We start from the raw sequence: 17,989 nt of genomic DNA on the forward strand, positions 1-17,989 counted from the left end.
GGGCTGGGGAGAAGAAATCAGTGAAACCCCCTAGTTTTGCTCCAGCTTCTAATTACTTGGGCATGAATTCAGTAGGTAAGAGCTAAGTATTGCAGCTCACCCTCAAAAAGGAGTGGCGTGCAGCTGCATCCCTTGCAGAGCTGTGATTCCTTCTCTGGGTTTCTTTACTGCTCCAGGCAAAGGGAGATAGCAACGCCACTCCTTTATCTCCCAGAATTAACTTCCCCACCCTGTACCAGCTCAACTTCTCCAGCAGGTATGTTGGGGGATGGTGGACCCAAGCTTTTATCTGCTCCCAAGTCTTCTGCTCACAAAATTACCAATCTGTGATCCCACAGAACCTGCTCTGGGCAGGCAGATAGGAAGTGGCACCGTGGCTGTATAACTTGGCTCTTACCAGTGCTGCTGCTTCTGTAGTGTCAGGATACCTCTATCCCCTAGGTGTTTTTATTACTAGACTAAATCCTGCCTGGAACTACTGCTGGGAGCTGTGGGTAAGTGCTAAGATGACCTTTAAGCTATTTCTGCTCCCCACTCCCCTGCCTCCCCCCCCCCCCCCCCCCCCCCCAATTTCTTTCTTATGCTACTGTAATTGCTGAAATCCTTCTCCTTCTGGTTTCTTTTCCCTGAAACATTGTGGTCAGATTTCCCAGACCTTGTTGGCCAGGAATTCCTAAAGACCAAGAAGGAATTGAAGGAAACCATTAGGCAGGGGGTTGGGGTCTTCTGTGACCATAAAACATTAAGAACATATATTCAAAGTCTTGCTTAATATCTCAGTCACCATTTTTGGAGCATTTATGGGAGGTCAGAAATCACTTCTGGCCTTAAAGATAAATTCTAATAGCAGGGGGGAAAAAAAAAGAGCCATTTTGGCTATTATTTTGTGACAAAAAATGGAGGGGAAATCATTATTTTTCATGGCTTTAATGGTTGAAATCTATGTGATTAATCTGGCTTTTAGCTGAGGGGAAATAGTGTGGTTCAGCAGTTCTGCTTGTGGCACAGAGAGGAATACTTCTGCTTCCCAACAGCCCTGAAACATTCTCGCTGTTCAAGAGATTTCCAATGACTTCTCATTGCTTCTTTTTTCAGGTTCCCATTTTCACACTTTTTTTTCCCTTTCTTTCTTTCCCACAGTCACTTCATCTTCTCTCTAACTAGTTCCTGCTGGAGAAAAGACAATGGAAAACAAGAAAAGAAACCCAAATCACTGTAAGTCATGAAGTCAGAGTTGCATTGTTTTCAGTGACATCCCTCAGAGCTAGATCATTACCACCAGACATACAAGGGACAGCAAGCTGCCACAAACCCTATTCTCAGCTAATGGGGTGGGGAAAAGGCAGGGCTTACAGAATGGTTTGAGTTGGAAGGGACCATCTAGTTCCAGCTCCCCTGCCTTTGGCTGGGAAGCCTTTCACTAGACCAGATTGCTGAGGTTAAGAGAAACAGTATCACAGTGTCACAGTATCACTTCGGTTGGAAAGGACCTCGAGGATCATCGAGTCCAACCTATCAACACAGACCCCCATGACTAGACCATGGCACCAAGTGCCACATCCAATCTCCCCTTGAACGCCTCCAGGGTCGATGACTCAACCACCTCCCTGGGCAACCCGTTCCAATGATGAATGACTCGCTCGGTGAAGAACTTCCTCCTCACCTCGAGTCTAAACCTCCCCTGGCACAGCTTGAGACTGTGTCCTCTTGTTCTGGTGCTGGTTGCCTGGGAGAAGAGACCAACCCCTTCCTGGCTACAACCACCCCTCAGGTAGTTGTAGAGGGCAATGAGGTCACCCCTGAGCCTCCTCTTCTCCAGGCTAAGCAACCCCAGCTCCCTCAGCCTCTCCTCACAGGGCTGTGCTCAAGGCCTCTCCCCAGCCTTGTTGCCCTTCTCTGGACACGTTCAAGTGTTTCGATGTCCTTCTTAAACTGAGGGGCCCAGAACTGGACACAGGACTCAAGGTGCAGCCTAACCAAAGCAGAGTACAGGGGCACTATGACCTCCCTGCTCCTGCTGGCCACACTATTCCTAATGCAGGCCAGGATGCCATTGGCCCTCCTGGCCACCTGGGCACACTGTTGGCTCATATTCAGGTGGCTGTCGATCAGCACACCCAGGTCCCTCTCTGTTTGGGAGCTCTCCAGCCACTCCGACCCCAGCCTGTAGCTCTGCATGGGGTTGCCGTGGCCAAAGTGCAGCACTCAGCACTTGGACTTGTTGAATGACATCCCATTGGACTCTGCCCATCTGTCCAGTCGGTTGAGGTCCCTCTGCAGAGCCTTTCTACCCTCTAACTGACTAACATCTGCCCCTAACTTGGTGTCATCTGCAAACTTGCTGATGACTGACTCTACCCCTTCATCCAGATCATCGATGAATATGTTGAAGAGGACAGGGCCCAGCACTGATCCCTGGGGGACACCACTGGTGACTGGCCTCCAGCTGGATGTGGCACCATTCACCACCACTCTCTGGGCCCGGCCCTCCAGCCAGTTCCTAACCCAGCACAGAGTGTAATGGTCCAATCCACGGGCTGACAGCTTAGTCAGCAGTTTGCTGTGGGGGACGGTGTCAAAGGCCTTGCTGAAGTCAAACAAGCACCTGGGGCTTCAACTGCCATCCTTAGTCATAGCAGATAGACCCAGCTGTGCTGTAGGTGGACCTGACGACGTTTTAGTGCTTCATACCGGTTCTCATGGCCAGATCATTCATGTTAGGCAGATTCTAGGTCTCATGTTAGGTAAGAGGTCTTAGGCCACTTCATGATACTGAAGTAACTCCAGCTCTCGAGCTGGACTCTTAAATGCACAATGAAGTTTAAACACATATACTCTAAAGATAAGAGCTGCCCACCACTGCAGCAACACCCCTTATGCTTATGTTTGGACTGTATCAGCCCAGGTCTGCCTGCCCAACAAGTCACAGCACAGGACTGAGCTCTACAACTCTGTGAAGCACAGACCAGCCTTACCATCCCAGCAGCCAGGGGGCCTTTTGGTGGCTTTAGCAAGATCAGAGCCATTAGCGCACTTCTGGGTTACACTGAAATCCTGTGTCGCTGGACTCACACCACATATGCTCATGCCATGTCCTCCTGCCAAAGGAGTCATCCAGAAGCCTGACAGGCAGAACAGTGGCCAGGCTCGTGCCTGCTTGGACCACAAGTTGTACCTGACCAAGCATAGAATCATATGAATCACCCAGGTTGGAAGGGACCTCTAAAGGTCATCTAGTCCAACTGCCCTGCAGTAAGCAAGGACATCCTCAACTAGATCAGGTTGCTTAGAGCCTTGTTGAGCCCCACCTGGAACATCTCCAGGGATGGGGCCTCGACTACATCTCTGGGTGATGTGTTTCAGTGCTCAACTACCCTTATTGTAAAGAATTTGCTCCTAACATCCAGTCTGTGGGGTCATCTTCTATTATCTTGTGATGGTTGATCTAGAGCCTAATCTACTCTGTACAGTGTAAAGGGAGAAAACAGCAAGCTTTGGGCATTCAGCTTCTTCTTTGTTCCCTACTGTTGTGTAGGACCTGCCATCTGATTTTTCCCTTTAGCAATATATCTGAAGGGTCCTTGAAACGTTCTTCCATGTAAAACTGCACACATCCTGCTTTCAGATGATTGCAGAATTCCACACATTATAATGAGCTGAGCTGCAACACTCATTTGTTATAAAGCATTTTTCATGTGCCTCAACTTAATGAGCTAGGTTTTGCCAATGCTAAAAATAACTCTCAGTGTAGAAAAGGCTTATGGAATGAGCAAAATGGCTCAGTCCCACAAGAACTCTGCTGCTCTCAAAACCCATCTGATCATCTTGGAGACCTCAGAGCTACATTTCAATATCTGAAGGGGACCTATGAGAAGGACTGTTTAGAAGGGGTTGTGGGCTGCATCAGGAGAAGTGTGGCTAGCAGGTCGAGGGAGGTGATCCTCCCCCTCTACTCAGCCCTGGTGAGACCCCACCTGGAGTACTGTGTCCAGTTCTGGAGCCCCTATTACAAGAGGGATGTGGAGGTGCTGGAACGTGTCCAGAGAAGGGCCACAAGGATGATCAGAGGGCTGGAGCACCTCTCCTATGAGGACAGACTGAAGGAGTTGGGGCTGTTCAGTCTGCAGAAGAGAAGGCTCCGAGGTGACCTAATTGTGGCCTTCCAGTATCTGAAGGGGGCCTACAGGAAGGCTGGGGAAGGACTTCTCAGGATCTCAGGCAGTGATAGGACTAGGGGGAATGGAATGAAGCTAGAGGTGGGGAGATTCAGGCTGGATGTGAGGAGGAGGTTCTTCACCATGAGAGTGGTGAAGCCCTGGAATGGGTTGTCCAGGGAGGTGGTCGAGGCCCCGTCCCTGGAGGTGTTTAAGCCCAGGTTGGATGAGGCTCTGTCCAGCCTGATCTAGTGTGGGGTGTCCCTGCCCATGGCAGGGGGGTTGGAACTAGATGATCCTTGTGGTCCCTTCCAACCCTGAATGATACTATGATACTATGATAGGTTGAGGGGCAATGGTTTGAAACTGGAGCAGAGCAGATGTAGACTGGACATAGGGATGAAGTTCTTTACAATGAGAGTGGTGAAATAGTGGAACAGGTTGCCCAGGAATATGGTTGAATATCTCCTGTCCCTGGAGATATTTAAGATCAGACTCCTAGTTGGAGGTGTCCCTGCTGACTGCAGGGGGGTTGGACAAGATAACCTTTGAGGGTCCCATTCCAACCCAATGCAATCTGTGTATCTAACATCTCTAGCTCTCTGTTTCTTGTGGATTTACACCAGACCTACTTGTCCCTGCTCCTGCAAGTTCAGTGAGCAATTTTAATGTCTTATGTAGTGAGGATGCTGATGTAAGACCTCTGAAGATGGGTACAAAGATGTGTTGATTTTTAAAATATCATCTCGAGGTAAATATCTGGCATGGAAAACTTCAATACAAATGATTAAAGTTTAGCAAGATCAAAGCAGCTCAAAACAGGGCATCATTACAGGAAATGTTAGGTAAGAGATGAAGCGCACAGCCCTGCTAGCAATCATCACCTTAAGATGGATCAACAGCTTAAGAAGATCATATATTGTTGTGTCTTTGAAAAGTGACAGCTAATTTTGAAAACAAAAGGCCTGTAGAGCAATTACTGGAGAGAACCTTGCAGCTATCCCCATGGTACTCAGAGGTGACAATGTCTTTTCTGCTTTGTTCTTTAGCAAACCCCTTGGAACAGGTTCTGGACGTATTTCAGTTGTGTTCAGTATCTTTATGTGACCTTTCTCACCTATGTCCAATTTGCACAGAAGAAAGCAAGCTGCAGTCTGTCTGTTGCAAAAGCCCAAGTTTCACATGTCTGTGTTTGCCACCAGCTGCTTCCTAACACATCACAAAGCTAGTCTTTGTTCCAGTTCATCCAGCTGTCACTGGTGCTCTCTGAGGCACCACCACTGGGGCCACATAGCAGGCAAAGACAAAACTGGCTGCTCTTCCTCAAGGAAGCAATGAGAAAAAAAAAAAGATGGGATTCCTTATTCTACAGTCAGTGCAGGTGGTCATTCAGACTAGCCAGAGCTGTCAGAGCTGGTGATGTTTGAGCACAAGCCCTATGAGGAGAGGCTAAGATTGCTGGGGTTGTTTAGCCTGGAGAAGAGGAGGCTCAGGGGAGACCTTATTGCTCTCTACAACTACTGGAAAGGAGGTTGTAGCCAGGTGGGGGTTGGTCTCTTCTCCCAGGCAACCAGTGGCAGAACAAGAGGATACAATCTCAAGCTGTGCCAGGGGCAGTTTAGGCTCGAGGTGAGGAGAAAGTTCTTCAGAGAGTAATTTGAGTAATTTGCCACTGGAATGTACTGCCCTGGGAGGTGGTGGAGTCACCATTCCTGAAGGTGTTCAAAAAAGGATTGGATGTGGCACTTAGAGCCATGATTTAGTTGTCAGGAGGTGTTAGGTATTAGGTATTAGGTTGAACTTGATGATCTCTGAGGTCTTTTCCAACCTGGTTGATTCTGTGATTCTGCTGTGATACATGCTTCCAGCTGCCTCAGAGGGGTTTGCTTTGATGCAAGGACATGAGGTGACCAGCTGACTTTGTGGTTTACTAGTGTGTCAGTAGCAGCAGGATAGCCCAAGCATGGGTGAGGACCCTGCTGTGCTGGATCCTGTTGATGGGACAAAGGCAGTTTTAGGAGACGGAAGTATGAAGACAGACTGAGAGAGTTGGAGCTGTTCAGTCTGGAGAAGAGAAGGCTCTGAGGAGACCTTATTGTGGCTTTCCAGTATCTGGAGGGGGCTTACAAGAAAGATGGGGAGTGATTTTTTAGGGTGTCAGGCAGTGATAGGACTAGAGGGAAGGGAGCAAAACTAGAAATGGGTAGATTCAAATTGGATGTTAGGAAGAAATTCTTCACTGTGAGGGTGGTGAGACACTGGAACAGGTTGCCCAGGGAGATGGTAGAAGCCTCATCCCTGGAGGTTTTTGAGGCCAGGCTGGATGTGGCTGTGGCTGTGAGCAACTTGATGTAGTGTGAGGTGTCTCTGCCCATGGCAGGGGTGTTGGAACTGGATGAGCCTTAAGGTCTCTTCCAACCCTGACAATTCTATGATTCTATGCTGTGTGGATTCAGCAGGTTCAGACAGTGGGAATCAGTTTGATGAGCAGAGTTTAGCAGAAAAAATAAAATCCCTCTTTCCGAAGACAAGTGACTTGTAAGCATTGTGGCAGGACTGCCTTCAAAGACAGCCAGATGCCCGCTTCATACCTTGGCAGAGGTGTTTTGCCAAATGAAGAGTGCTCTCTGAAACTCAGAGTGCATGTTTCTTGCTTATTGTGCACTGGATTTTCCCTCTGCTGGCTTGTCACCATGGTGCTGGACTAGGAGAGCTGCAGATCAAAAGCCTTAGGGAACTGTATGGCTGAATTGCTTCTTCTTTCATCTTCCATAAAACAAAATCTAAGTGGAAGATGAGAACCTGCAGGGTTTAGCTTCATATGCAAGTGATGATAGGACCAGGCAGCAGCAAGGTACTCTATAAAACAGGAGTAGATGGTTGGCCTCTTCAGAAGATCTGCAGCAAACAGGTCATTCAAAGACAGCTGTGTGAGGCTATGGACAAGTGAGTGAAAAGAGCTAGCTGGTGAAAAGGAGAAAACACTGATGAAAGGAAATATTTTCTCTGATACCATAAACTGTCAGCTTTCATTCTGATCCTGTTGGGTTTTCTGTATATAGCTTTTATAATCCCCTTGAGTCTCCTCAAAAGATTACTTTTTCCAGAAAGGCTCAGATGGTATTTCCAATGAGGGTAAGTGACTCTCTGGAGGTTTGGCACCCACAGCTCCAGATTATCTGCAAATGCACTGAAAATCAGCGCTTCTTGGCCCTGCATGCTCCAGAGAAGCCAACCTAAGCTTTGTGAGTAGGACCAGAGCAGGAACACAGCATATGTCACACAAGGGACATAGGTCTGGATAAATGAAGTCATTCCAAATGAATGCCAGTTCATAAGGCCTCATGTGTTGTTTTGTTTGGTTGGTTTTGTGTGGTTTTTGTTTGTGTGTGTGTTTGTTTGTTTTCAGTCCAGGCTATTTCATCTGTGGAAGTTAGGAAAGCTCTGTAGCTGGTGGCATTGATGAGAACAGTGAGACTTCCCTCATTGGTATTAGTTTTGGCTGATCAGAGACATAATTCTGACACACTTCTGTAACTTAGATTCACTTCAGGTTTCCAATTCTCAAACTAAAAGAACTCTATGGATAATAAAGTCCAGATTAGATTAAAGCAATGATTGCTAATTCAGAACTGTTTCTTGTGATGCTTCATAAGTAAGGAGATGGTTTCAACCACGACGAGGTGAAAGGCTGAGGAGGACCTGGCAGCCAAAAAAGCAGTGCAGAGGACAAAAGGATGATGCCAGTGAGGGCTGTGTATATACGCACTCCCATACACAGAGCTGTATCTCAGTGGTACAGAAATGTTTCCTGCCTCACCAAACACTTACTCACCACTCTCCTTCCAGATAGCAAATCCTTGACAGACTTGAAGTGATGAGTAATGACTCTACTTTTTTCCATTCCAGCTGTCATACAGGCACATACATTGGTCCCTTGTTGGCCCAGCAAATTTGAATATCTGGGTTTTTTTTTCTGTTGTCCCATGTCTAGCCTATCCCTTGCTTGCTGTTGTGGTGCGGCAGGGTCTTCTCTCAGCAGACACACAATTCTTTGTACAAGAAAATACTGATAAGCAGCGGTACACGTTTAGGGAATATGTCAGCACTTAAAGCTGAAACTTGCCTTTTTTCCCTCTGAGTTGTCATTGCTGGATCCTCTGCCCTTCCTTACAAGTGGGTTTGAGGAGGTGGTTGTTTTGGCTGGAATTGGAGAGGCACAGGTGGTACCACCAGCTGTAAATTGGAGGAGGCACTTCCTGATTATGACCACTGCCTACACACAGATCACTGCCAAGAGAGGAGCTGGAAGGCACAGAAGCCTTCTCCTTACTTGGAATAAAGGCCTGGAGGATAATCATCTCTCCCCTCTCCCACAGGCTTTCACCTGTAGGCTTTGGGCTACAAGTGCTTGCAAGTGCTTGGCTTCCCAAAACACTGTGATGTGATAGCCCTCAGCCATCACTGAGTGATGGATAAACTGAGGCACTGAGTCAATTCATGCATCTGACATTCAGGCACTCAGGGCTGCATAAAGGAACCTGGAGCTCAGGAGATGCACATGCACAGCACATTGGAAAATGGCTTGCTTTCTTTAAGGGAATTCAGCATGGATTCAGCTGCCTGCTCAGCCACAGCAAGAAGAGTGGCGAATGCTTCCTGACCAAGTCCAAGGTTTTGTCTTTTGGTGTTAAATGTCAGTGAGGAGAGGCTTGTACCAAGCTGCAGAGCAAGTGTGCACCAAGCTCTCCTGTCAGGAGTTTGGGATGTTGGTGTTTCTGGAGGGCACTGCCTGCTATTGGCATAGGCAGGATCACAGGATTGGTTCAGTTGGAAAAGACCTCTCAGATCATCATATGGCCTAACACTGCCATAGCCACTCAACCATGTCCTGAAGTGCCACGTATACACATTTTTTTTAACACCTCCAGGGATGGCGCCTCCATCACCTTCCTGGACAGCCTGTTCCAACACCTGACCACTCCTTCAGGAAAGACATTTTGCCTAATATCCAAGGTTTACCTGGACCATCCCGCTCTCAGCCGCGAGCACATGGCACCATTGGCAGTTATTTGGTTTTGTTGCAAGGTTACAATTTTTTAATTATTGTCTGGTGCTCACATTTTGACTTTCACACAAAGGGGACCACTGCTGCTGACCCTAACCTCAGGAAATTTGAGGTGCCTTGTGTCTTCCTTTACTGAAAGCCCTTTCCTCGGACGATCCCTTGGTGCGTCGCCGCCTCATGGCCTTGATTTTCGTCTGGTGTGGGTCTGCTGCATGGCGAGCAGCTAGCGACGGAGAGGCCTCAGAAGCTCAACCCACCACCGCGTGCTCCTCACCCACGCAGAGGAGGAGAGAGCCAGATTAAAAGATTAAAGTTACAAACTGAAACCCCCCTCAGGCTACTGATGAGATCTGAGCGCCTGGCTGTGAAGCCAAACTCCCACTCCGGAGGTGCGGTGCCACGCACGCTGTCGCTCACGCTGGAGCTGCTGGCTCCTGCTGTCCCTTCCTGCCACCAGCTCCAGCTATTTTTATGTGTCCACAACTAAAGACGACAGCAGTTTTGCCCAGAAGAAAGGTCCTGAGGGATGGCTCAGGAGGGATGGGTGTGTGTTCCCCATCACTGCACTCCTGACCTTTTGGGGCTTGCGGCTTCTACTGGCACTTGGTTTGCTGGGGTGAGGGCCAAGACTGATGCAGGTTACCACTGATGATGGCAGCCATGCAGGGAGGGTCACAAGTTCCCTTTCCTGATCCTTCATAGAGGTCTCATACAAGCCTCACCCCAGCAAACTCTGCTAGATATGCTTGCAGTTAGTGTGTTTTCTTGGCTTTTTCTCCTCTCATATCTTCCCTAGGACTGGACAAAATTGGCCTTCTTGGTTTTACAGCTAAAGGGCACAGAATTAAAACTGTGTCCCTAACCACAAGCACTACTGCCATGCCTGTATTTTTGATATGACCAAAGCAGTGAGTCTGAGCCACGACAATCACTCTGCCCTCATCACAATGCTTGGTGTGCTGAACTTTCAAAAGTAATTTTCCCCTATTTTTTATTTTTAACATTTTGGGGTGCTTTTTTATCAGAAACAGGTTGGTTCAAAGCAAAAAGTTCAGCTCTGCTATTCTGAATATGTTGACATGGTGTATCTTGACATCTCAGCAGTTGTTCCACTTCCCTGTGCTTGTCAGATGAAGCTCTTCATCACAGACTGAACCTGTGAAGATGTTCAATTCCTCCAGGGCACCATGTCTCATCACATTCCCCAGCTATCTGATGTTCTGCCCAGCCCTCTCCAAGTGCTTAGGTGACACCGGAGTGGAGTGAGCACTAGTACCTTTTCACCCCTGAAAGGAATAGTGTGGGTGGCCAGAAAAGCAGTTGCTGCTTTGACTATCAAGTGCCCGTTGTGCAGCCCTTCCCAACCTTCAGCTGTAGAAGCCTGTATTGCTTGGGTTTGTGCCTCAAGGGAGAACAGCAGCAGGACCTGTGTTTCCTGAGGGACTGAAATGGGCAGGCACAACTCTAAAATGGAGTAATTTCCAGCTTTGTGCCTGTTTTGATGAAGGCTAAATAAGACGTTTTAGCCCAAGTCATGTTCTATGAACTGTATGCTTGCTCAAGTCATTGTCTGTGATGTATCTGTATCCTCTAACTGGTGGTAATTAGCACACTATTTTAGTTACATAGGATTAATTCAAATGATGAGATGGAACTCTTTGATCTTCAAGGGTACAAGAGGTGAGTCTGATGATTTTTAAACCATTGCTCCTGGCCATACAATCTGTTCATTTGAAAATCCGTAGAAAGATATCACTTGCTGTCTTGATGAGATAATTTTCTCTGACACTCAGCCCTGACCCTACTCTCCTGGATTTTACCTTCCTGTCAGGTTTGCATCTCTTTATTATTATTATTTATTGTTTTTCCTGGAAGCTCCACCCCACCCTTCACAGCTTTCTGTGTGTGATGGGTGCTGCCCTTTTCATCTGAAGCCACTTTCTGATTTACGTGCCTCAAGCACGCAAACTCTTCTTTAGACCTCTCTTTCCCAACCATTCAGTCAGGTGTTGTGGCTGCCAAGAAGACATCTTGCTCCATATTTGCTCTTTGTTGTACTGGAGGAATCCATAGCTACAGTGTTTTGGAGAGTGGAAACTTTCTTGGGCATGGTCTTGAACGAGTGCTGTTGTCTGTTCAGTGCATCCTGCCTGTTGCACAAGGGTATGAATATTTTTGATGCCAAATAATAATCTGTGCCTCTGACCCAGCACTCTTCATAAGCAGATCTCAAATTGCTTCATTGAGGAAGCAGTCAAATTGCTCTGATTTCCAGATGGGGAAACCGAGGCATTGTGAGGTGAAGTCAGCAGCAGGTTGAGAGAATTGATTCTGACATCCTTACTCTGCTCTGGTGAGACCTCACCTGGGGTACTGTGTCCAGCTATGGAGTCATCAACACAGGAAGGATATGGACCTGATGCCGTGGGTCCAGAGGAGGGCCACAAAAATGATCAGGGGCCTGGAGCACCTCTCCTATGAGGACAGGCTGAAGGAGCTGGAGTTGTTCAGCCTGGAGAAGAAAAGGCTCCAAGTAGCTGAAGGGTGCAGAGGGACTGTTTACAAAGGCCTGCAATGATAGGATGAGGGACAATGGTGTGACATGAGAGAAGAGCAGATTTAGATTGGACATTAGGAACAAGTTCTTTTCTGTGAGGGTGGTGAACACTGCCACAGATTCCCCAGGGAGGCAGTTGAGGTCCCATCCCTGGAAATATTAATGGTGAGGCTCGACAAGGCTCTGAGTAATCTGACCTAGTGGAGGATGTTCCTGCTGACTGCAGTGGGGTTGGGATAGGTGACTTTTGGAGGTCCCTTCCAACCCAAACCATTCTATGATTCTATGAAATGACTTGTCCTTCTTTGGCAGAGGAGAGCTAGAAAGGGAGTGCAGTCCTCCCTGGCCCCAGCTACATGGTCCAGCCACTAGAGCCTGTGGCCTCCTCAAGGGCAGCTAATAAAACTTGTGTTTAAGTGATGCATTTTTCTCTTCTCCCCTAGCAGCGACCAATTCAAGTGTTTTCTTCACAGGCATTAACAATCTCCCTGAGAAATATGTTTCAACATGCTTTTTCAGCAATACTTCTGCCTGCCTTGTGACCCAGCTAGCAGCTGTGACCTGCTGGAAGGAGGCAGATCGGGGAGAGGTGGCACCTACACTCCCACGCTCTGCTCATCCTCCTCCGCTCCTCCGGTGGCAGTCGGGGAGGCTGGGGACCAACCACAGAGACATTCTGTGTGGAGCTCCTCAGGGAGATGTACCAGCTGCTGTGTTGGCAGCCTTGGAGCTGCCTCTGAGTCTGACTTGCCGTCTTCTCTCCCTGATTATAATTGTTCACTCCTCATTTTTTTTTCCCCCTTTCCTTTTCCCCTTTGATTCTGTGGCACTCGTGACCTACTCAGATTTCTGGTCAGTCTTGCAGGCTGGGCAGTCTGAGGAAGGAGAGAACTGCAGATTTCTTCTGTGTGTTATGGAAGTGTCCCCAGGGCGTGTGTAATTCCAGGCTTTTTGTTTGTTTGTTTAATCAGACAGAACATCAGAGAGTCAGAGTGTGCCGGTGAGGTCTGTGAACCAAGCAGAGAAGGAAGGGGCTGATCCTGCGTAGATGCTCCTGATTCAGTAGAGGTGAAGGTGGCACCACATCTATTTCTTCCCTCTTCCTAACCCTGTGCTTTATCTCCCCACATCCACACTGCTCAGCCTTGCCAATTTTCTGTGGCAGTGCACACTATCTCTCTTCGAGAGCCACTGGGGCAGGACTGTTGGAACAGCAATGGCTACAGTGAATCCCTGAGGAGCTTGTCTTCCTGGGAATCTGCATGTACCATGGATGAATTCATTTCTCATCCCTCAGAGGTCTTGAGGTACCCAATCCCTTCATGGACTCAGCCAGACTTTGAATGATACACATGAAGGTACCTTAGCACAGTGATAGAAAAAGCTTGTGTTGAGGTTGGGTGAGTTTATTTGGCTACAGTTGTGTGTGCCCTCTTTGTGCTCAGAGGCCTATTCCAGCCTCAATAATTCTGTGATTCTGTGAAGAGGAGTGTGGGCAGCAGGTCAAGAGTGGTGATTCTGCCCCTTTACTCTGATCTTGTGATACTGCACCTCAAATACTGTATCCAGTTCTGGTGTTCCCATCATAAGAAGGACATAGAACTGTTGGAGCAAGTCCTGAGGAGGCCACGAAGATGATCCGATGGATAGAGCACCTCTGCCATGAGGATAGGCTGAGGGAGCTGAGACTGTTCAGCCTGGGGAAGGGAAGACTCCAGGGGGACCAGGGAAACCTTTAGATGCCTTCCAATACCTGAAAAGAACCTACAGAAAGGCAGGAGAGGGACTTTTCATAAGGGTGTCTGGCAGTAGGACAAGGGGGAATGTTTTTAAGATGAGGGAGAGTAGGTTTAGACTGGATCTTAGGAAGTTCTTCAGTATAAGGGTGGTGAGACTCTGGAATCAGTTGCCCTGAGGAAGTGTGGACTCAAGTCTAATTGAGAGGCGTCCCTGCCCACAGCAGGAGTTTGGAGTAGGTGATCTCTGAGGTCACTTCCAACATAAGCCATTCTATGGTGAATGTTCTTCACAAGCTTTTCAGTGCCCTGTAGTGCCTGTGTCCTGAAGAAGCTCAGACTAGATAGTCCTCACATTAGCTATGGATCTTAAAAGTGTGCATTTATTCCCTAGCTTGCAGGCATTTGGCAAAAGAAAGGAGATCTGAAATAGAGGTCATGGTCATCTTCTGAGCTGAACTTCTGCTGCCTCCATCACTGGATCCCCTTCATTTATTTACTTCCTCGGTGTTACAATTCCTTGCTTCCACTTACTTACTCTCAGTACACTACAACCATTTCAAAATCAAAATGTAACAGCAGGAAAACATCTACTGAATTACCAGATCTCTCTTTATCCTACCCTTCCCATTTGTGCAGCGCAGATATCTTGGGAGGATGCTTCTACCTCCAGGCACAAGAACATCTGGGAGAGAGATTAGAGTCAGCACTGGTTTGTCATCTGTGGGCTGTAAGCAGAAACATGGTACCTGGGCAGGAAAGTAGCTGAATGTGAATGACAGGACAGTGGTAAAAACCACTGTAAAAAGGCTTGCTTTTCACTAGGGAAGTCTCAGTTTGTTTCATTGGCTGGCTCTGGCTTTTTGCCCAGCATTCTCAGATCTGCTGGTGAAGAGAGACAGCAGAGCACATTTGTCCTATTCCTCTTCCCCAGTATGAGATGCCAGACTGGAGTAGATATTCCACCGTTCCTGGTCTAAGCACGCCCTGCAGAGTAGGCTACAATCTGCTTAGCTCTCTCCTACTGTTGTTCCACCTGGAGAAAAGAAAGTTGAAAGGGAGACCTTCTCATTCTCCACAACTGCCTGAAAGGAAGTTTGAATAAGGTAGGGGTCTGTCTCTCCTTCCAAGTAACAAGCAATAGGACAAGAGGAAACATCCTCAGGTTGTACTGGGGGAAGCTTATGTTGGATATTGGGGGAAATTTCTAATCCTATAAAGGGTTGTCAAGGCCTGGAACAGGCTGCCTAGGGAGGTAGTGGAGTCCCCATCCTTGTGGATGTGGTGCTGAGGGACATGGTTTAGTGGTGACCTGGCAGTGCTGGGTTAGTGATTTGACTTGATGATCTTAAAGGTTTCTTTTCATCCAAAATGATTGTATGGTTCAAGAGCCCAGGACAGGCTGAGCTACACCTCATTCACTGGCAGCTGTCAGGAGCATGAGTGTGTGTTGGAAGCCTCTTTGCGACTCCATCTGAACACTCCCAAAGAAGTGACGTTAGCCTCTCTGGGATAGGCATGCACAACTCTAGGTAAGTTCATTCTCTGCCTTGGTCCCTGAGTGGACCTCAGAGATGTCCTGAGAGTTTTGTGCTGAAGAATGGATTTGCATCAAGCATCCCTGGTGAAAATTTGACTTCCCCTCTTGATGTGCACCACGTATGGCCTTTCCCTCCATAGGAGCAGCAGCGTGGCTATTGCCCTGTCTGCATTCAGGCCGAGAAGCCTATAGAAGGGTGATATTAATAATATTTTCCCGCTGTAATTACCACAATTGTGGTGCCTAGAGGCGTATGCAAAAACTTTTTGAGTGGGAGGAGAGGAGGCAGCACTGTGAACATTTTTGTGGTTTTGCTGGGCAATGTGCAGTTGAGTTTTCTCATGGGAACTACAGCATGCCAGGGAGGAGAGCTGCCTCTGCCTCCTCGGCTGGCAGGCTGGGTCACACCCCAAACTCCAGGAGGCAACCACTGGCACTCTGGTGTCACGCCACAGCAGGGCTGGTCATGCTTCTGTGTGACAGAAGGCCTCCCCATAACGCCCATTTCTGCAGGCACCAGGTATTGCCCCTTGGACAAGGTCCTCTCTGTGCAGTCTGTGGCAGCTTTGCCCTTGGGGCAAGTTCAGGATTGGGAAACTGCTGGTTTGTGGCAGGGGTTTGCTCAAGAGCAGTGTGCCTGTTTCCCAGCTAGAGGTGTGATGCAGATGGAGCCCCTGCTCCCACCCATCTCTCCATGCCATGTGTACCTGGGCAGGGGGAAATTCGAGGGGACTGACAGAGAGGCCTCATATGTTTGTCCCTTTGCTGATGATACCAAACTGGGAGAAGCAGCTGATGCACCATCAGATTGTGCTGGAATTCTGCAAGACCTGGACAGGCTGGAGAGCTGGGCAGAGTGGAACCTTGTGAAGTTCATCAAGGTCAAGTGTAGGGTCCTGCACCTGAGGAGGAGTAACCTTGCACCAGTAGAGGTTAGGGGAGGACCTGATGGAAAGCAGCTCTGGTGGCCAACAAGCTCACAGTGAGCCAAGCAATGGGCTCTTGTGGCCAAGAAGGCCAGTGGTCTCCTGGGGTGCATGAAGAAGTGTGTGGCCAGCAGGGCAAGGGATGTTCTCCTCCCCCCTACTCTGCCCTAGAGAGGCCACATCTGGAGTATTGTGTCCAGTTCTGGGCTCCCTGGTTCAAGGGGAGCTGGAACATCTTTCTCCTCTTTCTATTGTTCTGTTCTTTCTATTGCTCTATTATCTGCAGTGAGGACACAGTCTCAGGCTGCGCCAGGGGAGGTTTAGGTTGGATGTTAGGAAGAAGTTCTATACAGAGAGAGTGATTGCCCATTGGAATGGGCTGCCCGGGGAGGTGGTGGAGTCGCCGTCATTGGAGGTGTTCAGGAGGAGACTTGATGGGGTGCTTGGTGCCATGGGTTAGTTGTTTAGGTGGGTTGGATTGGTTGATGGGTTGGACACGATGATCTTGAAGGTCTCTTCCAACCTGGTTTATTCTACGTATTCTATGTAAATATGCTTTATATTATTAAAAACTCCTGCTTTAATCAACTCTCCGACAGTTAAATGCAGGGTCTCATTTGTCTTCTTGACATGATATTTTGCACAGATATTTTTTTTCCATCTGTATTTTGCAGACACAAGAACCTAAAATAAGGAATTCTGGTGAAAGCCCAGCATCTTCAAAAAGGGACCAGGTTTTGACCAACGTTCCTGTGAGCAGCACAAATGCGATCTCCCATCATCATATTAGGTGTTGTCTGTCAAGTGTTCACAAAGAAGAAAAATCTAACTCGAGTGATGGACCTGCTCATGGAGATGAGTAAGGCTGCAGATGGAGATCCTCAGCATGGCCACCTAAAGTAACCTGAGCTGCTGCCTTTAGCTGGTGTCACTGTTACACCCCAGAAGAACAAAAGGTAGGCTTGTTTCTGCTCACTGCTTTGAATTCTGCCACTTGTACTACCCAACACATCTCACAAGCTGTAGGGTACCCTCATCTCATGTACTACTGTTCCTCACAAGGTCTAAGGGTGTCCTTCTGGGGGGCACCTCCTGAACAGTGGCTGTGCAGCTGCTTTCACAGAGGGCATGTGAGCAGCTCCCCAGGTGTGGGGCAGTTCACGACTGTGTATGTGGTAACACCACATACAGTTTCATCAATGACTAGACCAGTTCACAGGGCTGGGGCATTTTGGATACGTGGGCAGGGTGAAGGAGGAGGAAGAACTCCAGAGTTCTCAGTGCAAGGAGACAGACCTGCTGGAGCAGGTCCAAAGGAAGCCACAGAAATGAATTGAGGGCTGAAGCACTTCTGCTGTGAGGAGAGACTGACAACTGCAGTTGTTCAGCCTGGAGAAGGGAAGGCTCCAGGGGGCCCTTCTTATGGCTTTGCATTAAAGGGGCTGATTGGAAAGCTCGGGACAGACTTTTTTAGCAGGGCCTGTTGTGACAGGACAAGGGGTGATGGCTTGAAGCTAGACGATGGAGATTCAGACTAGGTATAAGGGTGATAGAATATTTATTTTTAAACTGAGGGTGGCAAAGCACTGGCCCAGGTTGCCCAGAGAGGTGGTAGGTGCCCTGTCCCTGGAACCATTCCAGGGTCTCTGAGCAGCCGGATCTAGTTGATATCCTGCTCACTGTGGAAGGGTTGGACTAGATGACCCTAAAAGGTGTCTTCCAAGTTAAAGTCTTTTGTGAAGAGGAAAGTGTTGTTCACCCTTGTGAGGTGATGTACAGGCTCCTGCAACCTGAGCAAAGGGCGACTCGGGCCGGTCCCTTCTCCTGGCCTGTCCCCGAGCCCAGCCGCTGGCTGGCTAGAAGCAGTAGAAGCAGCGAGCAGGGTTCGGCCGTAACTAGCCCGCAGGGGCGAGTGGCATAAGCAGCGGCTCCCGCCCGTGCGAGCGGCAAATTCGAACCCGCCTTTTCTAGCGGGCCCTCCCCGGGCAGGGGCCGGGCGCGGGGTCCG

At 48.5% G+C, this 17,989-nt stretch overlaps 1 long non-coding RNA gene across 3 annotated transcripts; it reads left to right on the top strand.

Moving 5' to 3' along the window:
* The first annotated feature begins 19 nt into the window (after nucleotides 1–19).
* LOC137440980 (uncharacterized) lies at nucleotides 20–16,929 on the top strand. Of its 3 annotated transcripts, none has more exons than XR_010987277.1 (3): nucleotides 20–75; nucleotides 1,141–1,215; nucleotides 16,656–16,929. It is a non-coding gene; the product is annotated as an uncharacterized lncRNA (long non-coding RNA). The 3 variants fall into 3 exon arrangements; XR_010987276.1 differs by lacking the exon at nucleotides 20–75 and adding an exon at nucleotides 191–256; XR_010987278.1 differs by lacking the exon at nucleotides 20–75 and adding an exon at nucleotides 419–494.
* Nucleotides 16,930–17,989: the final 1,060 nt, after the last annotated feature.

This window comes from Melanerpes formicivorus, unplaced genomic scaffold (genome assembly GCF_026170545.1).
Source record: "Melanerpes formicivorus ecotype bairdi unplaced genomic scaffold, bMelFor1.0.p_v2 SCAF_5, whole genome shotgun sequence".
NCBI classification, from domain to species: domain Eukaryota; kingdom Metazoa; phylum Chordata; class Aves; order Piciformes; family Picidae; genus Melanerpes; species Melanerpes formicivorus.